Genomic DNA, 4,928 nt, shown 5'->3' with positions numbered 1-4,928 from the left:
TATCGGTATCATTCCTACCCCGCCATTACTCTGACGTCATCTCCCCTAGGGTGCACACTTTGAGAACCACTGCTCTATCCACTGTGCCATGGCCTGGTCAGGCTTAATTTGGTTCTTTTAATTAACCTGACATGTGTTCCTTTTTTCCTTTCCTCTTATTTTATTTTTTAAGGACAGACATTAAATCAGGATTTAGTCCTGTAAGTACTTTCTGAGAATTTTTTTATTTATTTTGTATTATTTTTTTAGAGAGATAGAGACAGGAAGGGAGAAAGATGAGAAATATCAATTCTTTGTTTCAACACCTTAGTTGTTCATTGATTGCTTTCTCATATGTGCCTTGACCAGGGAGTTTCAGCAGATCAAGTGACCCCTTGCTCAAGCCAGTGACCTTTAGGCTTAGGCCAGCGACCATGGTGTAATGTAAAGTCTATGATCCTATGCTCAAGTTGGTGATTCCAGACAATTTTTTAAATTAAGATAAATTTACATAAAAATAACAATTTTAAAGTGTACAATAAAGTGATTTCTAATATATTCATATTATTGTGTAAAACTACCACCACTATCTTATCCAGATCATTTTCATTATCCCAAAAATGAACTTCCATAATTGTTAATATACACTCCCAATTTCTCCTAGCTACGTTGCCTGGAAATCTTTAATTAACTTTGTTTCTCTACATATTCACCTGTTCTGGACATTAAACATAAGTGGGGTCATATAATATGTAGCTTTTTGTGCCTGGCTTCTCTCAGGATATTTTATTTTTATTTTTATTTTTATTTTTTTTTTTTTTTCTTTTTTCTGAAGCTGGAAACAGGGAGAGACAGTCAGACAGACTCCCGCATGCGCCCGACCGGGATCCACCCGGCACGCCCACCAGGGGCGGTGCTCTGCCCCCCAGGGGGCGATGCTCTGCCCATCCTGGGCGTCGCCATATTGCGACCAGAGCCACTCTAGCGCCTGAGGCAGAGGCCACAGAGCCATGCCCAGCGCCCGGGCCATCTTTGCTCCAATGGAGCCTTGGCTGCAGGAGGGGAAGAGAGAGACAGAGAGGAAAGCGCGGCGGAGGGGTGGAGAAGCAAACGGGCGCTTCTCCTATGTGCCCTTCAGGATATTTTAGAGGTAGGTTTATATAGGTGGTAACATGAATCAGTAATTCGTTCCCTTTGATGGCTCTATAATATTCTATTGTGTAGGTATACCATTTTTGGTTATCCATGTTTCAGTTGATAGATATTTGGGTTGTTTCCACTTTTTGGCTATCCTAAACAATGCAGCTATGAATGTTGGTGTACAATTTTTAAATGGCATTGAGATATAGCTCACATGCCATACAACCACCCTTTTTAAGTGTATAATTCAATGGCTTTTTGTAAAATCATAGATCTGTATGATGACCACCACAGTCAACTTCATAGTATTTTCATAACCCCAAAAAGAAACCCCATGCACATTAAGTACCGTGCCCCTCTCTACCCACACTCTAGTTTACCTCAGCCCTAGGCTACCGCTCGTCTACTTCCTGTCTTTATGGATTTTCCTATTATGGACACTTCATAAAAATGGAATTACAATATGACATCTTTCCTGACTGGCTTTTTTCTTTTTGCATCATGTTTTTAGGGTTCATCCATGTTGTACTTTATTTCTTTTTATGGTAAAATAATGATTCATTGCATGGATATACCACATTTGTTTATCCATTTGTCAGTATATAAAATAAATATTAAACATATTAAAACTATTGCATAAGGCCAACCGACTATTTTATTTTATTTCTCTGTGCCATTGAGCGACAGCTGCCACTGGCATGGTCCCAGGGCTAGGATGCAATCAAGGGTTTTCTTTCAGCACCAGTTACTAAATCCTGGCCCCACTGTCCAGGGGAGGACCTGTGAAAGTGCTGACAAACCAACTAGTTTTAATGATTATACAATAAAAACCTAAAAAGGCTAAAAGAGTTGTTCAACATCACGTAAGGGACAAGAGAAAAATGGCAAGCTAAATACTATAACTTAGGTTTTCTTTTTCCAGTCTAATGTTTTCCCCATTTCTACTCAATGGTCCAGCATTAAAACTTTTCCCATTCTGTTTCTCATCCCATCAAAAATAAAGATGTCAAGTCTCGAAATGCTAAGGTTACAGGTTTGTTCCCCAGTCAGGGCACATAAGGAAAGCAACCCGTGAGTTCCAGCTAAGTGGAATGACAAAATGAATGCTCCTCTCTTTCCCTTCCTCTCTCTGTCTCTCTAAACTCAACCAATAAGTAATAAAAAAAAGATATCAAGTAGTAGATCTGATAGAGTAACCAAAGTTCCCAGGAATGTATGTTTATTCTGAGTGAGCCTTTTAGAGGAATGTCCTTACAGAACACTTTAGTGAATGGAAGAAATTCAATGCTGGAAAGACAGGATAGGTAGCTTTAGAGACATTTGGTATGTAGTAATAATTACACCTGTGGCTAAAAAAATTACATTGCACTTATTGTGTGCCAAACACCGCCCTCAATAGTTTATAAATATTAATTATTTCATATAACTTCATCAGGGAAGTACTATTTTTATCATCCCCATTGACAAATGGCACAGAGACAGTAAGTACTTTGTTTTCAGTCATGCAACACAAGTGATAAAGCCAGGATTTGAACCCAGGCATTGTGGGTCTGGAATCTGGAATATTAGCTGTTATACTCTCCTATATCTTTATATTTTCAATAAATGTATGTTAAATGAATGAATAAATGCATAGATAGTATGAGAGACTGGGATAAAAGATTCTTGGAGAATATCAAATAACAAGGGATACCAATGCTGCCTTAATTTAAACTAATATCCAAAATTTATTAAAAAACTCAGGCAACTCAACACCATAAAAGCAACAACCCAACCAAATAGTGGGCCTGAATAGACACTTCTCCAAAAAAGAACATATAGATGGTCAATAAACATACAAAAAGTTGCTCAACATCATTGATTATCAGAAAAATGTAAATCAAAACCACAATAAGATACCACTTTACACCTGTCAGAAAAGCTATCATTCAATAAACAAGTATTGGCAAGGATGTAGAGAAAAGGGAATCCTAGTGAACAGATTGATACTAACCCTATTGTAAACAATGTGGAGTTTCCTCAAAAAATTAAAAATGCAATAGCCTTATCACCCAGTGATTCCACTTCTGGGTATGATCTGAAGAAACCCAAAACACTCACTGAAAAGAATATATGCAAACTTGTGCTCATTGCAACATTATTTACAATAACCAAGCTATGGAATCAACCCAAATGTCCATCAATAGATAAGTAGATAAAAATGTACTGGTACATATACACAGTGGAGTATTATGTAGACATAAAAAATAATGACTTCATACTGTTTGTGATAACATGGAGGAACATAAAGGGTATTATGATAAATAAAATAAGCCAGACAGAAAAAGACAAATATCATATATACCATAAGTGTATTTTGTACACTAATGAACAAAATAAATGAACAAACAAAATAAAAAAACAGACTTATGATACAGAGAATAAACTGCTGGACGTTATGGGAGAGCGCTATTTGAGGATGGGGTAAAAAAAATTATGGATTAAGAATTACTAATTAGTAGTTACAGAATAAGCATGGGGATGTAAGGCAAAGTATAGGGAATATAGTTAACAATATTATAATAACTATCTATGGTGCCAAGGTTGCACTTGAATTATGGGAGGAAGCGCTTTGTATCCTATATGTATGTCTATCTGCTGTACTGTACACTTGAAATTGCTACAAAAAAGTGTTGAATTCAACATGTAATTGGGCCCTGGCTGGGTAGCTCAGTTAGTTAGAGCATCATCCTGATAAACCAAGGTTGTGTATTCAATTCCCAGTCAAGATCAAGAATCAACCAATGCCCCTGGCCTCCCCCCTCTCCCTCTAGAAGGTGATGGAAGACAATTTGACTTTGGCTGATGAGTATGCAACATAATTAAATGTCAAAATAACCTAGAGTTGTTTTCTCTGAACATATGTACCTTGATTTATTAATGTCACCCCATAAAAATTAATAATAAAAAAATTTAAAAAAGAATTAACCAATGAATTCATAAATAAGTGGAACAGCATATTGATCTTTTTCTTTCTCTCTCTTTCTCTCCCTTCCTCTTTCTAAAGCAAATCAATAAATAAGATTAAAAAGAAATAAAAATAAACCCTGGACAGTTGGCTCACTGGTAAAGCGTCGGCCCTGCATGTGGAAGTCCCGAGTTCATTTCCCAGCCAGGGTGCACAGGAGAAGTGCCCATCTGTTTCTCCAACCCTCCCCCTCTCCTTTTTCTCTCTCTCTCTCTCTTCCCCTCCTCCAGCCAAGGCTCCATTGGAGCAAAGTTGACCCGGGCTCTGAGAATGGCTCCATGGCCTCCTCCTCAGGAGCTTGAATGACTCTGGTGGCAATGAAGCAACACCACAGATGGGCAGAGCATCACCCGCTAGTGGGTTTGCAAGGTGGATCCCAGTCAAGCGCAAGTAAGAGTTTGTTTCTCTACCTCCCTGCTTCTCACTTCAGAAAAATAAAATAAGTAAGTAAGTAAATAAATAAATAAGAAAAGTAGAAATAAATAAAAAAAACTTATGGAGGGCACCAAAGAGTTTTTATTTATATAGGTTATTTAAAATAATATGTGTCATTAAAATTAGTACTGAGAATTTTTAAAATATTTATATATCAACATATTTTAGTAAAAAGTCTATTACATGTTAACACATATAACATAATTCATATATGATAATTATGATCATAATTGTGACTAACAGTTGGTACTAAATATCCTATAAACGTTACAAGGTAATAAGAAAACATTGTGGGTGACATTATATCAACAAATTCAATAGAATATATGGAAAGGACATATTTCTTGAAAAAAAAAGAAATCACAAA

At 36.7% G+C, this 4,928-nt stretch overlaps 1 non-coding gene across 1 annotated transcript; it reads right to left on the bottom strand.

The window, feature by feature from the left end:
* Positions 1-1,785: 1,785 nt before the first annotated feature.
* LOC136318024 (small nucleolar RNA SNORA30/SNORA37 family) lies at positions 1,786-1,914 on the bottom strand. Its single transcript, XR_010727995.1, has one exon. It is a non-coding gene; the product is annotated as a small nucleolar RNA SNORA30/SNORA37 family (small nucleolar RNA).
* Between the last annotated feature and the right edge of the window lie 3,014 nt (positions 1,915-4,928).

This window comes from Saccopteryx bilineata, chromosome X, assembly GCF_036850765.1.
Source record: "Saccopteryx bilineata isolate mSacBil1 chromosome X, mSacBil1_pri_phased_curated, whole genome shotgun sequence".
In the NCBI taxonomy this organism is placed as follows: domain Eukaryota; kingdom Metazoa; phylum Chordata; class Mammalia; order Chiroptera; family Emballonuridae; genus Saccopteryx; species Saccopteryx bilineata.
The sequence above is the reverse complement of the archived record's forward strand: the minus strand, read 5'-3'. Positions and strand labels throughout refer to the sequence as shown.